Source organism: Sceloporus occidentalis, unplaced genomic scaffold, assembly GCF_023333645.1.
Source record: "Sceloporus occidentalis isolate IW3139 unplaced genomic scaffold, rSceOcc1.0.p SCAF_2, whole genome shotgun sequence".
Classification (NCBI taxonomy): domain Eukaryota; kingdom Metazoa; phylum Chordata; class Lepidosauria; order Squamata; family Phrynosomatidae; genus Sceloporus; species Sceloporus occidentalis.
In genome coordinates, this window is record NW_028316982.1 from 180,114,070 (window position 1) to 180,134,701 (window position 20,632).

Genomic DNA, 20,632 nt, shown 5'->3' on the forward strand with positions numbered 1-20,632 from the left:
AGAAGCAGCAAGGGATGAACCATGTTGCAAATAATCATTTCAGGACAAGGTGGAGCTGTTCTGCTGGGGGTTACTATTTCTCTGAGACCAAACAAACCACATCTAATCATAGTTTTGCACTTAGTTGCAGCAACTGAAGTAAGTTGAGGACAAAGGTGGGAGGAGAGAGAAACTGGAACATTTTTAAAGCAGCTGAAAAAGTGGGAGGACAGAAGATTAATCAGGACCATTTTTGCTGAATTGTGGTAGTTGAAAGGTATGGAAAGAGGTTCTGGTCTGTTTCATGGCTCACTTTAGGAATGAGCTAGTTCTTAATAGTTTTTTTCCAAGCCTAACCCCTCCGCACTTTATTCATTCAAGTTATGTCCAACCTTTCTCCCAAAATTGAGAATACAAAGCATAAAAAACAAATACAAATAGCAATTAAAAATTATGTAAACATTTTTTTGGCTCTGAACTCAGTTTCCAGCGACTGAAGCAAGGGGAAAAGTGGACAGAGGAGAGAGAAAACTGGGATATTTTAAAAGCAGCTGAAAAAGTAGGATGACAGAAGATTAACTGGGCCAGTCATAGCCAAAGTTGGCGAGAATCTCACATTCAAATACTTTTAATCTCAAATTCTTTCTGTCTTAGTTGTGAAGAAGTTTGAAGTTTGAGAATGATGGCAAATGCTTATCAAAAACTAAGTGAATGGAGCCTACCCCAAGGCAGTCTGCAAAATAAAACCATGGTATTACAGATACACAGCATCAGCTAACATTTTCTAAAGTACCAAATCCAGACTGTCAGAAATGTCTCTTTGGCACTTGTTTGTTTCAGCAGCCAGCAGTGATCAATTTATATGTATCTCCCTAAGGAGGAGTTTAATAGCTATATTTTGTTCCAAAATTCTATTATCATGAGCAAAAATGTTCTGCAACCATTTTTTTTCAGTGCATATTTCAATGTCTCCTTTTGTTTATTCTTTTGTGGATAGGTATGGGTTTTGCTCAGGCTAATAATTATTTTTAAATGGATAATCACATGACTATCATAGTGTATAAAAATGTGTCACACACAATCATCTTCTCTCCCCAGGATTTGTCTATTCATGTCATTGCCATGAGGTAGCTGTTCTACTTGATTTCTTAATATTTTATTTAATAAACAAATCACACATACCAATCAAATGCCACTGATTTACATCATGTAGAAACAGATCCAAAGAAGTATGGATGAAATAAGAGCAAGCAGATGTTTGCAATCTAACCACTGTGCTAATGGAGGCAGTACAGCAGTATTTCAAAAGCACTAAATTGCCCAGCTGAGTTTTAAGTGCGGTGGTATAACTCTGCAAATAACCGGACATTTCAAACTGCTCCATTGCATTCTGAAATATCAGGTTAAGAATGTATAATCAGCTGCTGATATGTAAATATCCTCCTGCTAAACCAGGTCAATAAATTAAAGGTTCTGCACTATGTAACAAGTGGTAATATTTTGGGTCTCCTCAAAGAGAACAAACATACCACCTTTAAACAACAACAGAAAAGCCTCTCTAGGTATATACTAACAACCTGGGCAACCCACATTGTAAATAGAGCCACAGTCTTTGGGAAATCGGTTGGCCATATTTAGCCTTGTTCAGGCATCTTGAGGGAAAAGGATAAGGATGAAAATGTTGACTCCAACCTCTTGTCCCCATTGCCTGTCATGACATGGAGTATTAACTGAAACCTCAGATAATAGGGAACCCTGTTATTTTCATTGAGATGAATGACTTCCAACCCAAGTATACCACAGAACCATATTGGAGGTCCTAGAAATGAACACTTCTGTAGGCACCTCTAAGTTCTCCAGCACAATTCCATAGTATGCCTGGGCTGAAAATTGACCACCAAAACACACTAGAGGATCTCGAAATGCCTAGAGAGATTTTTTTTTCCAGACATGGATAAGTGAAATTGCAAATGCCAACTCTATAGATACTGGGGTCATACTGTATGCAACTAACAGGTTTCTGACCTTGGCTAAATATATTTCTCTTTGCTTTCCTATGCTTGGAAAAGGCAATACATTGTAAATGCAATCCAGCCAGAGACAATTTTAAAATCTGTTGTCTGCAACGGCAGAATTAATTCCTAAATCCATGGTTATTTTTGTTTGGATGGCACATATACATGGAAACAGTCTACATAGGCTACAGAAAATGAAATGCTAGTTTTCACCATACCCTGGACTCAGTGGTAGAAGGAAACAATTCAAATATGAATAATTAATACAAATGTTTTGCTTGTACTCATTGGTGCTCTGGTTTGAGCATTGGGCATTGACTTTGGAGACCAGGATTGATTTTCTTCTCAGCCATGAAACACACTGGGTGACTTTGGCCAAGTCACAGTCTCTCAAGCTTGGAAAAAGGCAAAGGCAACCTCCCAAGCACCCCCCCCCCACCCTTTTTATAGGTTCATCTTTATAGAGGCTCCAAAAGGTAGAAATGACTTGAAGGCACACAACAACAACAACAACAACTGTACTACTGCATGAATAAAAATGCATGGTATTCAACGTTAGCAGTATTTAAGGCAACTGAGGCTCTTCACCAAATGTCCATCATTACTTCAGAGTAATAGTTGCATATAATTATTTAGACAACTTTAAAGATGGTCATGTAAGTTAGACAATCACCTCAGGTGGCCTGATGGAACATGACACGAGGATCCTATTTTTATGAGGATATTATTTTGCTGGGTTCCAGGTAGTTTTCAGCGATATCATTGTAATTTATTTCCTTAGATAATAACTGAATTGAAAGAACTGGATCTCTTTGTGATAGGAAAGCAGTTTCCAAAACTAGGTTATATTTTTACTCTGCATATTATGTTGGAAGTAAAAGATTGCCTTTCTATCAGAGCTATTCAAAAATATCAAAGAAAATTTAATGTTTTGATGCTTAGGTAAACTACTGCTTAGGTAAATCTTGTTTTAAAAAATGTATTACAGAGAGTATAAGATTTATATTGCTGAAGAAACAGCAATCCCATAGTACACTCATTAGGTTGTGCTGGTTGCTTTCCTTAAAATGAGTAATTCTTAATCTCATGACCTTAATTCCTTTTGAAATAGAGCAGACATTATATTTTTTTCCTCAAACTATTCCTTTAGGCAAAAAGGCTAGGGAAATACTGATTATTGCAAAGCATGGAACAATCATATTTTCCTAAAGCACTATATAAAAGGTGACCAAATATAGCATTCCACATTAGTTCATAGTGAACTCAGGATATCTCTTCCAAATGCCATTGTGATAAAAAAAAAAAAAGCTACAAATTTTGCTTTCATGTGCACAGAAATTGTTTATTTAACTTAAGTTATGAAGAAGTTACAGGGGATTGGGGGTTGGACTGGATGGCCTTTGTGGTCTCTTCCAGCTCTATGATTCTATGATTGCCAAGTCATAAAGTCATATGTCTGGTTATGAACAGGTGTTTTCTTGTAACTTGTCTTTAAAAGACAGGATTTTGGCAACCAATGAAAGGTCTCTTTTACACAGGAGAGAAAGCTACAAAACAGAAAGTGATAAGTAATCTAGGTTTCCTTTCTTCCCATCATCTTGGGAGGACAAAAAGAAGTCGCACAGTCCCTACAACAGGAGTGAGTAAATTATGCCCCTCCTTGTTGATGGACAGCAACGTCTAACAGCCTGAGTCAACAGTTAAGGTTGCTGAGAGCTGCAGTCCAACAACAGCTGGAGGCCAAACTATTCCAATCCTATTCTACAGGAAGACTTTTAGGCTTCAAATGTGGAAGTGGCTCACTTTTTATATGCTAATAGCAGATATCTAATTGTGACATTTGTAGTCATTCTCAAAAGATCCCAAAGCTTCTCCCTTGCCTAACTAGTTGAGAAAATGATCAGGCTTATTATACTTCTAAAACTCCACTGAAAAAACCACTGAAATAATTCCTAGCCCACTTAAGACACCTAGTGGCTAAACAATTGTTAGAGATTGTACCAGAACAATCTCTTACTCCACAAAATGCACTTTACCATGGTTCTATATGGCAATGGCAAAACATTATTAGAATCATAGAATCATAGATTTGGAAGAGACCACAAGGGCCATCCAGTCCAACCCCCCTGCCATACAGGAACTCTCAATCAAAGCACCCCCAACAGATGGCCATCCAGTCACTGATATTATTGTTAATGTTTTTATATATCCCTTATAAATAAATATATTCAGGGCAGTCCACATCCAAATACAAAATACAATAAATGTTATGCTTTATAGCAAAATCAACAGCTGTTAAAGCAACCAATTTTAACAAAAACTGTTAAATAGCAGTTAAAAACTACAGCAAGTATATATCAAAGACTAAAGCTGTGTTAGTCTGGAGCAGTAGAGGAAAGGGGGAAAGGCTAAATAAAATTGTCTTCACTGCTAGAGAGAAGGCCAGGGCTAGGGGAATGGCCCTCTGTTTTAAATCCTCAGTCCAAAAGGCCCTCTGCTGGTTACCAATCTGCTTTATGATTTCATGGTGGAAGCTGAAAGAGAAACTCTGCAGTGAAACATAAGTCCCAGAATGCAATTACATGAGAAGATGAGATTTCTGTATACTCTGATCCCAATTAGAGTAGGCTTTAGAAAGTGACATTTAGTATCTTTAACTTGATGTAGAAGCAAATGACTGAATGAATCCATGTCTCCTTTTGTCAAGAAAATGAATAATTGAGAATAAAATATGAAATTGGTATATGCCATTACCTAAATATCCTGTCAATACAGGAAAACTCGCAAGCTGCAAACCATGTTTCTTCTGTGGGCATGCAATTGCCTATTCTTGGATAATTATCTCAGTGAAGATTGACAGAATCCCCAATCCTGTACTTCTGTTTTGTTTGCACATGCTTTCAACTTATTCATGCCATCCAGTCTTAAACTACTGTTAGATAATGTAGGCACTATTCCCTAAAAGTTAAACACAACTAAATATACTGAATATGTCTTTTAAATTACCCCAGAATCCATCTATACTTGCTCAGTGTTCTACTCTTCTACTATGTTCCTGCAGTACTTTTTATGTTTGCCAGGCCTATCTTTGTTGTATCATATATGGATTCCTATTTCTTTTAGGCAGGAATGCCTTTCTTATTTCATGACAGTTTAGGTCAGCACATAAATTAATGAAACAGAAGGAGCAACTTCTGAGTGGCTACAGTTCCTCAATATCTTGAAAATTCCAGCTCCACAGGAAGCAAGTTTCTCAGTAAAGAAAAAAAATGTTGAAAATTGTTTTGAGCAGGGAAACCTAACCTATGTAAGCATGACTTCATGTAGAGTACCCTACCCTGAATAGTCAGTTACAGTATCACCACCATGGCTGCTTGGGACCATCAGGGTCTGTTTCTGTAGTGCTAGCACACTTATGGCGGACTCCTGTTTTTGCATTATGTCAATATAATGGTCTGTTACACTAGTGTAGTGCACTTATACATCAGCCACAAAAGGTTCATCTGTGATTATTATTATGAAAGGAAGGCTGCCAGCTTCAATGTGATTATGGGGGGGGGGGATGAAATATCCACATAACCCATAACAGACCAATACTGGCAGCACTGTCAATGCATTCACCTGGCAACAGCCATTCTATTAAGTATTGGTGCACTGTACTGATGGTTTTGTTTTGTTAATGTGTTCTTGTGTGATCAGTTTTCATATCTGCAAAAGGAACTATGCAGTCTTGAAAGTGAAAATGCTGCTGTGCTGAGTTGGACATTCTGGATGGGAAAAGGTAAGTGGTTTGTGCACCTGCCAATGTTCCTCCACCCATCCCACACCAGTGCACAGTCTGCACACCCTGTGGATTCTCTGGACTTTCCCCCCTGATCCAGGGCAAAACAAGACTCCTTTTATTCCAGAAAATCACCCTGGAGCATGGATGATCCCCCCATCTTGGCCCAATGCATCAAAACAGGTCAGTGGAGGAACCAGGTGGGAATGCTTTCTTTCCTCCATGTTGACATTTTTTTTCCTCCATGCAGACAAGAAGATGGGCATTGGTGAATGGAAAGAACAGCTTTCTTCTCCCATTGACCTCAAAGAATTTTCCATCCTTCCTTCTCAGCTACTCCCCATCAACTGTGTTTTTACTCCTGCCACTGGTGCACCACCACTGCAGTCTACAACAGTGGAACTATGTGGTCTAAGTAGCAAACCAAAACATAACCACAGTGTAACTCTTGTTGGATCTATACACAGGCTGGCTTTAAGTCATTTTAGTAAGAAATTATCACTCCATATTTCATTTTCTTACCTTGAAACACAATAAAAATTAAGCTGAAAACTAAGAAAAGAGATGACCTGCATTTTGGAGACTTCTAGCACTCAGGTACCAGATTCCATTTTGATTAGAAACTGCATTGCAGTAAGGGACAATATACAAACACAATATTTTAAGAACTGGAAATGGCTGACTGAAGCATTAAATTATGTGGGTAGAATTCAGAGACACAGATGTGGAATATCAGTATGCAGTATCTTGTAGCACCTTTGAGGCTGACTGTGTGAAAGAAGTTGTAGCATGAACTTTTGTAGACTTGGTCTGAGGCATCTGAGGAAGTTCACGCTACAACTTCTTTTGCACAGTTAGTCTCAAATGTGCTGCAAGATCCCTTTGCATGTAATAAATTATGTGGCTATCAATCAGTCTGACTTATCAGTAGTTGCAATATATATTTCCCATTGAAAATAAGTTTTGATTATTTTACACAAAACCTATTACATTTGGAGCACACTGGCATAAACAGTAGCTAATAACTATTTCATTTCTTTTACAGGATAATTAACAGGTGAAGCACACCTACTTAGAAAGTTGACAGAATTCAATGAGACTTATTCCCAGATAAATGTGTACAGGGCAACAGCCTATGTCATGCAGCTGCTTTGTACCTCTAGAGATATAACATTCATTTCTTCATTCTGAATTGTGGAAGTTTAAACTCTCTCTTCTGTCACTCTTTCTCTTGTGTCTGTGCACATGCATGCGCACGTGCACACACACACATAGAGTAATTAGAAATTTTGTTTTAATTATTCTAGTTCACATTCAAAACTTTGTTTCATTTTGTTTTTTCCTCCAGCAATTTCATCTCCATTATATAAGTAATATCATTGCTGATGTCTTGCTTTTTCAGCAATATAAGCAGAGACTTTTTCCACTGCTTTCAGGGAACCAATGACCAGGATATAATTTCTTCAAAACTTAAAACTGAAGTTTAGGAAGGAGGGAAAGCCCTAATTGAACTTCTAAAATTCATTTGAACCTGTTTTGAAAAATTTTCTGTATAGCAATTGGCACTCCAAAAAGAAGAAGAAGAAGAAGAAGCTTCAGTATCACTCCCTCCACAATTCTCAAGCAATCTTCCACATCTACCCATTTTTTAAATATTAATAGTTGCAGCAAGTCTTTTCTTTCATGTAAATATTAAGCATTCCTTTTCAGTGCTCACACCATACAAAGATTTGTTCATCAAGACAGGTATTTTTTTAAAAGGTAAGCGTTATAAGACAAGCTGTCTTGCAATTCTAAATTTAACAATGCAATCTGTTTGAACAGTGTTTCTCCTGTTCTTAACTTTCAAACACCTTCCCGCCCCCTTTCAAGGTGTATCTCTGATGTATCTGAGATAAGAGAGTTTGTTGTCACTTTTGAAAAGAAAAATGCAACGTAATTGGAAGCACATGGAGTGTCAGAAAAGTTCCAACAACCCAGAGCAGCACAGCTGGTGCTTACGCACAACCCCACCATACATTGTAAGGAGTTATTTATAACACACACAAGCCATTTTAGGAATGAGAAATCACAACTGTAAGAAAAGAAGCAGGCAGTGTGATATCTTTACTTCTGGACTTTGCAAACAAAAATACCACACTAAGTATGAGTATCTTACCTCCTCCTCCATTATTTCTTGTTCTGTGAATGGAGTCACTTTTTCTGAAGTTCTGGTGTGAAAACCAAGTGGATAGCTCCTCCAAGCTAAGCTGGGGCTTTGTGTATCTTTGCCTGGTCTGTGTTGTTTCTGTTAATACCAGCTGAACGGTTTTGTAGTCCCTTTGATTCAGGAAGCCCTGCTCTGTCCAGCCTACCAGACACTCCCACACTGTAGGGTGTGGGCTGCTCACATCTCTCTCCAGGCAGCTTAGACACCAGCCAGGCTGACTGAAGTCTAACAGGTTTCCTTATATACATAACTGTAAATTGCATTCCTGGAAGGGAGAATAGAGAGGAGAAGAAGTAACTTAAAACGATTTGCAGTTAACTCCAGAAATGCCGAATGATTTCACTAAGTGCAGTTTGCCTGCTAATCATGGCAGAAGTATACTTACACCCTGCCCTTTCTTCAAAGATTTCAAGCAATGCTTTCATTTCTTGGCTTTAGAGGATGCAATCAGGTTGCAAAGTTTAATGTATGTATTAGCACTTTCCATTAACCATACAGGTATTAAACATTAAGATCTTAATGTCACTACAAAATTCATCAGTGGAAGAGGATAACTACTGCTTGATTATCATTGTCTCTTCAGAATCAGTATGGCGAAGTGAGAAAAATAAAACACCTACGACTTTATTTTTATACCATAACCACTTTTTATGGTGGTTTGCAGAATTTAACAACTCTGAGAGTTCTAGGCATGTAGAATGTTTTAATTTCAATTTCTCCCACACTCAGATTTTTAAAACCACTTATTGCCATCTCATATATGAAGAAATTTGTGAATTTTGGTACCGTCCTTATTCTGAAAGGAAATTCTCAATCATCTGCACTAGAAAAATTCCAAACATATTGCTATTTCCATTGCTTCAGAAAGGTAATGTGGGTGCTGTGGACAGGTGTCCTTTTGCTCAGCTTTGGTGGGTGTACTAACTGTGCTTTTATCTAGGGAGGGCAGATCTGGTTCACATCTTTATTGCCTGTTTATGAGACTGCTATAAGACACTCTGCATGGGGGTGTTTGATACTTACCCCTAGTGAAAAAATGTGGCAACTAGACTATTGTCATGTGTACATTATCCATATATACTGATCTCATATTAACGGCATTGATTTCCAATCTATTTCCATGCTCAAATTATTTGTATTAATTAATTATTAATTTAATTATTAATTGGTTTTAACATTGCTCTTCTGTGCCTTCAAGCAATTTCTGACTTGAAATTGAAAGAAATTTCTTTCTTTCTTGGCAAGAGATATTCAGAGGAGTTTTGTCTTTGTCTTCCTCTGAGGCTGAGGGAGTGTGACTTGCCTAAGGTCACACTGTGGATTTCCATGGCTGAATGTGAATTTGATCCCTGGTCTCCCAGTGTTCTAGTCCAACACTCAAACAACTATACCATGCTGGCCCTCTTCTGGCTTTGGCCTACCAAGCCCTAGGCCCCATACAGACAGGCCAAAATAAAGCTGCTTGGGGTCACTTTGGAGGTATGCTGTTTAAATGATGCATGCATCCTAAGAGACCAGAAGCCGCACCAAAGCCACGATCCGGTCCTAAGGATTGGAGCGCAACTTTGGCGCAGCTTCTGGACTCTTAGGATGCATGCATCATGTAAACAGTATACCTCCAAAGGGACCGAAAGCAGCTTTATTTTGGCCTGTCTGTATGGGGCCCTAAACACCTTTGGGCTAAGATAACTGGAACTCTGCTTTCTCCAATATGCTTGCTCACAAGAACTTTATGTTTTCAGATGAGGCCTTTATTGCAGCCTAAAGAGGGAAATCTGGTGACAGGTCTTCCACTGTACCGACACCCTGGCTTTGGAACTCCCTCCAAAGGAAAATCATGCCAGCTTTGTCTTTTTTGAGGTCGCAGACAAGACCACTGTTTTAGCCTCTTTTTAAACTAGTGTTTTTACTTTTTTCTGTTTTGTATGCTTGGGAGCCCTAATTAAATAAATACAACACTTTAAGCTCATGCTAAAACCCAGCATGGATTCACTGCCCCATTGACATGGAAGTAACCAACCACTGATGATTCAGAGCAAGATATTAAAGAGGTGAGCAATGAAAATCCTGGCCCTAGATGAACAAAACCATCAGTTTTTATTCCCTCCCACTTCATATTAAAATTGTCTTCTTTCATATTCTTTCCATTCTGACTATGAAAAGTTTTGTGACCTCCTATAAAAAACAACAGTTGTCACTGTTCTCTCTCACTCTTAGTGAATTCTCCCTGCCTTCTTGCTCCACTTCAGCATTTCACACCATAGTTTTTCCTCCTTCCCTGAAATAATGAACAGTATCTAGTACAACCTGTGTCTCAGTGTAAAGGTTGAGTTAATTTCAACAAATGACAAAGAAGCAAACTAAAATTAACCTTAGTGTGTAGAAAATTGCCTAGTTCATATGGCAGCTACTTACTGTATGTGAACTTCTCACTACTGGATGACATCTGCAACAGGAACGATCCCAAGTAACCTCCATGTGACAGTCATGGCATTTGTTTCTTCTATCTATGTAGCACCCATCCTGCCCGTTACTCACTTCTTCTGAAATATATAGAAGGGGATCTTCAGGCATCCTCAATACATTTTGCCCCAAGAAGTTCTTTACTATGTATACTCTTCCAGCTATACTGTTATCTGTGTGGGTACCCTATTGCATGAGGTAAAAACCCCAACTTACCTTTCCTGAATTCAATTCTAATTCGGGAGGAAGCCGGTTCCTATTACACATAAATTGCCACTGAAATCACCACCCAGATCAAGCCCACATGCCGCCCAGGTCAAATCTGTGCCCATCCGGCCTCTTTTTTAGCTTCCAACATTACAAAATGGCTACAGAAGTGTCTCCGAGGACCCAGGCTGCATGTGAGATAGACCCGGGCATCGATTTCAGCAGTGATTTCTGTGTGACAGGACCTGTCTGCCTCCCAAATTAGAATTGAATTTGGGAAAGATAAGCCGGGGTTTTAACCCCATGCAATAGGGTCCTGGGTTCCTTGACAAATAGCTTTTGCTATTCTCTTATAAAAAACTGATTGAGAACAGAAGTGAGAACTGATGGTGACTTGTCTGTAGCCTCAGAATATCAAAGATAGAATCTAAACCCCTGTTTTTCAAATCTGGAATCCGTCTTTTGTAAATATGGGCTAAAAGGACACCCACCCAAAACAGAAAGAGAAAGAATCAGGGGTCATCTAGTCCAAGGCTTTGTCATTCAGGAATGCATAGCCAAAGCACACCTGAAAGACAGCCATTCAACCTTTGCTCAAAGATCATCAATGAAGGAGAGTCCCCCACTCTATGATTCCATGCCACTGTTGGACTGCTCTTATTGCCAGGAAGTTCTTCCTAATATTTCCTTGCATTCTGGTCAGTGTCCTAGTTACTGGAGCACCATAAAACAAGCTTGCTCCATCCTCTACATGACATCCCATCCCATCAGATATCTAAAGATGGCTCCTATGTCATCTTTCAGTCTTCTAATCTCCATGTGAAACATACACAGCTCCCTAAGCTGTTCCTCACAAGGCTTGGTTTCTAGACATTTTACCATCCTAGACATCCTCCCATGAGCACGTCAGCTTGTCAATATCCATCTTAAACTGGGGTGCACAGAACTGGATGTAGTATTTGACATGAGGTCTAACCAAAACAGAATAGAGTCACACTACAACTTCTCTCAGTTTGAACACTAAACCTCTGCTGATATAGCCTAGAAATGTATTGGATTTTTTTGGCTACACTAAAGATTCACATTCCACTTGTCATATACTAGAACCTCTAGATGATTTCCACATTTACACTTGTCAAATCAGATGTTACCTATCCTATATATGTGCACTTCATTTTTGCTACCTAATTGTAGTTCTTTATCCCCATTGAAATACATTTTGTTAGTTTTGGCCCCAATTTCCATAACCATATTCCCCATAAATTCTAGGTGGGTGTCTTTTCAGCCTCAGTTTGGTAAAGTTCCACCTTTGCCATCCTAATGCTGTAGACAGACCACCACCTCTGGGCTTCAGTTCTCCATCTGCTTTGAATAATAGAATAACAGTGGCATTTGGGCAAAGAAAGAACAAGTGGGTGAAACATAGGCAAGAGAGAACAGACAGAAAAGGTCTGAGTAAGAAAGTTCTTGGGAGAAAAAGAATTTTGAGGGCACCTGGAGGTCAATCTCTTTTTTTGCTGCAGCATTCACCTATGAGTCAGGAGATTCACAATGCAGTTCTTCACTGGTGACAGTTATATATTCTGACATGTGGTGACCTAAAAGGACCAGAAACTTCTATGAACCCAAAGCTTCTTTTCTATGACATTTCTTTCCCTCCCAAGTGGACAGCAAGACATCAGCTCTTACAATCATCATATTATTACATTTTGCAAAGAAACTTTATCTTTAGTACATTTTCATGGATGCTATAGTTAGTTATAACTTCCTCTTCCCCTCCAGATATTAATATTTGGCTTCCATGATGCACAAGGAGCCAAGGCTGAGCTTCTGGAAGAAAAAAAAATCAATGCCAGTAAAAATATTGAATGTGCAAACAATAGAATAGGAAGTTGAAGCTTGACCAGGGAATGTATTATCTGTACAAACACATTACTCTGCATTAAAGACAAGTCAGCTTAGATTAGATACAGAGAAACTTCCTAATCAGAACAACTAGGCAGTGATGGAATACCATGCCAAAAGAAGCCACAGTGAGGGAGGAAATGCTTACATAAAGATTAGATAGTACATTTTAAAAAAAATAGGACAGTAGATAACCCTTTGTTTTGTACTTCATGCCTGCACACACATTTTCAGTGTTTGTTCCTCCGTTGTTAATTAAAGGAAGGACCCAGTCCCAAAACCACACACTTCACTCTGTCAGAAGTCTTTAGTCAGAAGATTCACTGAATGAACTTCTTCCTAACATCTATCACATATAATAAACAAGTTGTGCAAAATGCACTGGGATGCCTCTTAGACAATGTCATATTTGGATATTTTATTTCTGCCACATCCCACCATCCACCCAAAACATAGAAACCTTGACAAATTTGGTTGTGGCCTAACTTGTTTATAGATAAAAAAAAAAATCCCAATTCTTTCTATGAACTAGAGCAGAAAGAAATCTGATTTCAGGCCATCCATAACTTGCATTTTAAACTATTTGGTTTGTTTAAAAAAAGGACTGCTCTTCTGATTAAAAAGTGGAACTAAAAAGAGGAGTTCAAAGTCCCCACAGTTTAAAAAACGTTATTTGTGATTATTTATTACAAACTCTAGCCATGCTGTTCATAACTGGTCCTTATAAAAATGCATCCCAGAGACAACTTAGACAAATCTATGTTAGTCCCAGCCTTTTCAGTAGTCCCTGGATAGTTAAGTAGATGTATGCAATATCCAGCATTGCTCCCATCAAAAATGGGTACCTGTCCCTAACTTCATTACTTACTGGATGAGGAGGCAATGGGATAGATTAGTATTTTCTGTGGGGACACTGCATATTTGGTAGGACTTTAGGAGCCATCTAGCTATCTGTAGCCTTGAAAAAATAATACTTAAAGCTGGTTCCCAAATCTGTTGTCTAGATCTGGGTTCTATTTGGATCTGCCCTCATCATTAGGTTTTTCATCTTCATTTTAATGTAATATTCCAAAAGTGCATTGGGCTTTCACAAAATTTTCAACAAGGTAACAGCTGACAGATGTAACCTCTCCCTTTCCCTCTTCATGGGTGGTGCAATGCTTGAGATGGGACATCTATGTTCCATCCTACACAGCTGTACATGCAGAGCCTTGTAATAAGGACAGGTACCCTTGCTCTCAACTGAGACATCAGGAAAGGCTATAGGCATATCACTGTATAGCACATCCCACCTTTTCTTTTCAAATGTTGCACTAAATGTGCATACTTTTGAGACAGAGCCAAAGAACTATAATATCAGGATCTGGGAGTGGGGAGAATTAAAGTTTCTATACTCTGGCAACTGCTGCATTCTTGCTTTCCCCTCAGAAGACCCAATTGAATTCAAATAAAATTTGTCATCTTGACCACACTCTGATGGTGCTTTGTGACATGTGTCCTAATTTTCATCTCAGAAATGCTGGAGGGCATGAGCTGGTAGTGTTGGCAGTTATAGTACAACATGTCAGGAGGCCACCAGATCTCTGTTGAAAGACCGGAAGATGGGTTGGGACAAGGGCTTACTAATCATGGACTCCAACATGTTTGCTTACAAAAGAAGACCTCTGTTTATAAGCGGCAGTTTAGCTGCTTAACTACCATATGTACTCAACCTCATGTGTAAGTCGAGGGCAGGTTTCGAGGCCAAAATTATGGATTTTTATATGAATTGTGGATAAGTTGAGGATAAAACACAGGCGCATGTAACAAAGGATCTAAAAGATGAAGCAAAGGAAAGCAATGCCAAAGAACTTTAAAAAAAACCCAGCAGGCATAACTGTTTGCACTCATCCAAAAGGCTGGATGGATGAGAGAAGAGAGAGGGGATCAGTGTTTCCAGGACAGATTACAGTCTTGTGTTACACTATGGAATGGTTCCTTTTAAAATAAGACCTAAAGTACAGTACAGTCACCCCTCCTAACTTGTGGATCTGAGATCTGCATCCTTGAATATACACGGAGGGGCGACCTCTGGTATTTACAATGGCGTGCATGCTTCTAGCATTTTACATGAGTATATACAGTAATTAATATCCCACTGTTCTCCTGACATGGCACCCAATGTGCCAGAATCCCATGTTTGCTATTGCTGTAGGAGAGTGTGAGCTCTGCCTCCTTCACCATCACATTTCACTTAACAAAACAATATTTTTGAAGAGGACAGCCTATTGTTTCCATGGACAGTCTCCATGCAAATGAAAACTCTAATTTTTCCATGTTCTTTTCAAGATCTCCTCTTCAAAAGTGGCATTTCGCCTGAGGAATGTGATAACAGAGTGGGCAAAGGTAATGCCTTTCCATCCCCATGCTTGCCAAATATAGGTACAAGGTTTATGCTTGAAACATCCCACTTACCTAAAAAAAAAAAAAATTGGAGCGGGGGGAATTAAAAATATCAAACACATTGAAGCAATTCTCTTTGGAAAAGTGTTAATGTAAAAGCCACCCAGAAACAACAATTGATCATACTTCACAATTTGTATTCTTTCCTAGTTTGCAAGATGTAGATATTTTAGGAAATATTTTTAGTTCTGCTTTTATCTGCTTGAAATTCTTAGCAGTTGATTTAAAGAAATACTCACCAATTTTGCTCACCAAAATAGATGGAAGCTCAGTTCAAATACTGGGCAACATTTTGGGCAACCATATCTATTTCTATATAAAAGTATCCCACTTTGGTTATCCTGCCCGTATTTCATGCAAAGTGAAGGATTAAATCAAATTACTTCCTCTTAATCAGACTTGATTATGCTTCAGGACCTCAACAGGTTTTTGCTTGTGTGCTAACATTTTCATGTCAGCACCATATGCCTCAGGCTCTGAGAACAGACAAAACCAATAGAAACCTTGGTAAGATACCCTGTGAAACACTGAAACAGGAATGAGGAAGGTTGGTTCACCAGTATAATTGAACTTTCCAAGGGTCATCTATACACATGTGCAAAAACTGATAAAACTTTATATCAAAGAATATCCATTTATAACTATATATCTGAAGGTTTTATTCAACAGGTAACTGTATGGAACTAAATTTTGAGGAAGGATATGGAGATTATCCACCCTTCCTCCCTTCTCCAAAGTAGATGAAAAACATTTGTTTCTGTATTGACAGATTAATTGATTAAAATAGAGCCAGACTGGCATAATGGTTTTAGTGCTGGACTATGGACACTGGAAACCCACTGGGTGACCTTACATACGCCACACTCTCTCAGCCTCAGAAGAAGGCAAATACCTCTGACCAAATCTTGCCAAGAAAATCTTGTGAGAGCTTCACCTTAGGGTCACCATAGATTGGAAATGGCTTGAATGCACATTGCACACACATGCATCTATTTCATACAGTCTCAGGGCTAATTTAAACAATATCAAACAGCTAGATAGAGTTTAGCACACTAAAAGAATATTGCAGAGTTTGACAAAATAAAACAAGACAGTTCACTTCAGGTAAAACAGTTCTAAAAGCATGTGGAGATACAATTAGGCCCCAAAGGCTTTAATAAAAAGCTTTGTTCATACTTGGTGTTGGAGTGAAACCAGTGTTGGCATCACTTAGGCCTCTAAGGGGAGAGCATTACATAACGAGTGCAACACAGCAGAGAAGGCTCTCTCCCACATCCTGTCACAATGTATTGTCTGAACTGGTGGAACACAGAAGAAGGCCCCTCCTGCAGACCTCAGTCCATCAGGCAGACATATATAAGAAGAGATGCTGGTTTAATGAACCCCAAACTCTTTAGCTTTATGTAAATCCTTTGGAGACAGCATGATGTAGCCTTTTGAGCACTGAACTAAGACTCTGGAGACAGGGTTCAAATCCCCAGTCAGCCCTGGAAACCCACTGATACCATCAACCATTATATACTTCTGGCATCTAAGGAGCCCTGGAATCTAAGGAGCCCTGGTGGCACATTGGTTAAATGCTGGTACTGCAGCCACAAGGTTGTAAATTCAATTCTAGAGGTGCATTCAGGTGCACTCAGCCTTCCATCCTTTCGTAGGTTGATAAAATGAGTACTCAGCTTGTTTGGGACAATTGGCTTATACGTTGTAAACTGCTTAGGGAGTGCTAGTCACTGATAAGCAGTATAGAAATGTACTTGCTATTGCTATAATCTTGGGGGAGGGGGACCACTGGTCTGGTCCAATCTCTCAAGTAGATTATATATGGTGGCGCTTGGGACAGCTGTTCCATAGAAAGATCTGTTACATGGCATGCCATAAATTGCCACTCTATCTCCAATTCTGTTCAATATCTACATGAAACTGCTGAGGGAGATAATCTGGTGGCATGGGGCAGGATACTGATGACACTCACTTTTTCCGACGCACGACACCACTTCTTCCAGTGTGGCTTCCAGTGACGCAAGCGCACTGTAAATTCTTTTAAACTCATGCTATGTGTTTTAAGTAGTTTATGTGTTTTAACTGATGCTATGTGTGTTTTAACTGATGTTATTTATATTTTAATCTGTTGTTGTTCCCTGTCTTGTTCCATAAGGAGAGATGGGTAAGAAAGAAATATCATCATCATCATCATCATCATCATCATCTGCCAGAATTAAATGTTAGATGTTGTGTTTCATAGACTTTCAGCCAATAATCCTGTTCAATTAAAGTTCTATGAGGAGGGATAAGGAGGAAGAGAAAACTGATATAATTCACTCAGATATGTAATTGTGTGTTTTCAAATAGTTTATGGTTTGGACCAAAAGGATATGTGAGCTGGAATAATTTTTTGTTGGTTTCTGAGGGACGGACCTCAAATCCTGAAGAATACTAGTCAAGTTATATGTCTGCTTGAGGCTTCTGCTTATTTCCAAAAAAGAAGACAGTAATTATAACTTTTCAAGTATTGGAGTCCTATTTTCCATGAGAAGGGAAGTTGGTCAGACCAGTTAATAAAGCAATAAAAGGAAAATAAAAAAGATAGTTGAGGTGTTGTGCGTGTGTGTGTGCTTTTTAAAGAAAATCCATATCCAGCATACTGAATGTGTGTGAATGGGGGAGTTTCAAGCTGTGGGAGGACATTCAGGTGGATTTAGCTCATGACTTTATGCCTAAATGTGATATATTTTGGTTAATATATGTACTTGTCTTGACCCATTTTGGTGTATTTGAACAAGCATATCCTGTCTTCTCTGGCATGTTAGATTTTTTTTTTCCTTCTGTTTTCAGGTAAAAATTTCAAATTAAACTCGATAAAATGCATTGAACTGCCTCCACCAATTTCCTCTGGAATCTCTCTCTCTCTCTCACACACACACACACACACAAAACCAACAACTCATATTCTTTACTGAACAAGAAAGATTTTAAGTTTTCTCAGGCTTCAGTACATCTACATGGAACAGCACAACAAGTAAAGAAATTGTAAAGTAAAGAAATTACATCTGGAGCACATTTAATTGACCAGAATGGCCAAGCATTAGCTGAGTGGACACAAGGCCAGCAGAAGCTGTCCTCAGTCCCATCCCAGAGGTGTCAGCAAAATACTTGCAATGGCCTTCAGCCTGGCTTAACTTTGTTCTTGTGCCCTAGGGTTGGAAGATATGGCATAACTTGCCTATTCCCCTCTTCCACCCCTTCTTTTCCCCACCCCAGCTCTTCTGCCAGCAGTTCTTAGCCAGTAGGGAAATTGTTCTGTTGGCAGAACTATAAGAACTGATCACTGGCAGATGATTCCTCCAGCAAAATACCAACTCTACTGGCAGAAGAAAATTTATTTGAGAAAGGTTTATACATTTAATTAGGGACACATTTGTGAAGTCAAAGGCTTTCATGGCCGGCATCCATAGTTTTTTGTGGGTTTTCGGGCTATGTGGCCATGTCCTAGAAGAGTTTCTTCCTGACATTTCGCCAGCATCTGTGGCTGGCATCTTCAGAGAAAGAAGATGCCAGCCACAGATGCTGGTGAAACGTCAGGAAGAAACTCTTCTAGAACATGGCCACATAGCCCGAAAAACCTACAAAAAACTAGGGACACATTTGTCTGGTCTATAAGGACACTGCAGGGCAACAGGATCCCTAACTCATTTACACGGGACTGTTATTTTCTGAATGAAAACTAAGTATTGTTTCACTTTCCATATAATCCAGACCTGTTCCATTCTATGTCTGTGGCACAAACTAAAACAACCCAACTGTATTGTACAGACAAACTTTTAATAGTTATGGCTGCTTTCAGGGAAATGTGCTATCTTTTAAAATATTGATTTAAAAAAAATAAAATCTTGAAACTCATCATGCATAGAAATGTAGATGTTTCTGGAGTAGTTGCTTAAAGTAGGGCAAAGTCACAATCACTCAATCAAGGTTCCCTCTGGACCATCTATGCTTCAAAAATGCATCAGTAAAAGAAAGTTGAAATTCAGTGATAGACTAGAATTTCTATTTCTGTATCCTGCAATTATAAAGCAAGGGTTCCACCCTGCATATCCTTCTGAAGAAACATTGTGGATCTGTCTGCTGTAAAAGAACAAAAAGTCTGATTTCAGAAACCACTGCTGGGTGGAGAGGATGTTTTATACCATTTGCCTAGACATTGATATCCTTGGCTTGGAATTTTTCCCAATACTTCATCACACTATTTCTCTTTGAAAGCCTTCTAAATTCCAGCTGGCCTAGCATTTGTATTTGTTGTCAAGAGAGCAATGGTTATGCATTAAAAATACGATTCTTTCTCACAGAGAGGCCTGCTTCACAGCTGCATTAATTCCCTGTGCGATCCTTGGTCTACCACCTTTTAAAAAGTGCTTCACTGATTTTAGATCTCATTTCTTTTCAACATGACTGCTACTTCCACATCCTTTGAAGCATCATCCTAATTGGTTGTGGCCTATTGGTCCTTTAGGGAATATATTTGTCCTAGTAGTTCAAATTATCTTGTTTCTGAATTCTTTAGTGGTGTTTATTGTTTCTGACAGACTAGAATACATCTTTGAGCTCTATTTACTGCCCTCAGCCTATGATCAGTGATAGTACAGAAAGTGGACATGGAGATCACAACAGGAGCTATGTCAAGAAATGTCTGGGGGAAAATAGACCTTATGTAAAGTTGGACAGACATCAATGAGTAATCAGACAATAGGAGTACTAAGCATAGATCACAGGCAAAATTTTGTGACTGAGTTTTGTGATCCTGGGATAGTGGTTGACTTCACTTGAAGCAACAATGTGAAGCTAAGGAGATGTAAATAATCTGACATGCAAATATGAGCCATGAGTTATGAATAACTGTGGCCATTTATTGTAAAATAATGTTTTGGATAAGCACGTTGCTTCAAATTTACATCGTAAAAATTATCTTGCTACCACTCCAGCTACAAATAATCTTGAAGCCTTTCTAGAGATAAAATTCTGGTTATACTCCAGTTTGATTGTATTTCAGAAAATATTATTTCAAGGGGTGGGAAAAGGGAGGAAAAGGAGAGTGGTGCAAATTGGTTCTCAATTAGAGGTTCTATTGTATTTATCTTTTATTTAAGGACTACAGTCATTCAGCATCTGAGTGGGAAGCCTTTGTACAGACCCTAATAGTGTTTTGAAATCACATTTTTCATTGCCTTGAAACAGTGATTCCTCAGAGTGAAACTAAATAAGAGGGCAGGAACTCTATGCTTGGACCTCAGGACAAAACAGACATGAAAAGCAGAAGGACTTAGGAAGGTCCTCCAAATAGTGTTGGCCATGAGCTGCTTGCTTTGCATGTGTTTGTCCATGCGTTGTAGCGTTTCTGCTTATGAAGTTTTATTGATGTAAATCCCTTTCTTACATGTGCTTGCCAACATGCTGAACATGTCAGTGGAGCAGTGATTCCACTCTAAATTTATTCTGAACCTTTAAGGGGTTGTCCAAGGGGCTGGGCCCTAACCCCCAAATAAGTTCATCACTTTGATAACTCTTGTGAAGTTGAGGCTGAAAGAAAGAACAGATTCATCACCTCAATAATATGGGAGCCACCATCCATGACTA

At 38.8% G+C, this 20,632-nt stretch overlaps 1 protein-coding gene across 1 annotated transcript in view; it reads right to left on the reverse strand.

The window, feature by feature from the left end:
• The window catches only part of MID1 (midline 1), a 256,629-nt gene extending 248,590 nt beyond the window's left edge, over nt 1-8,039 (reverse strand). The window contains exon 1 of the mRNA XM_089511601.1: nt 7,934-8,039. The gene's annotated coding sequence lies outside the window, so the exon portion shown is untranslated. The remainder of the gene's footprint in view (nt 1-7,933) is intronic.
• Between the last annotated feature and the right edge of the window lie 12,593 nt (nt 8,040-20,632).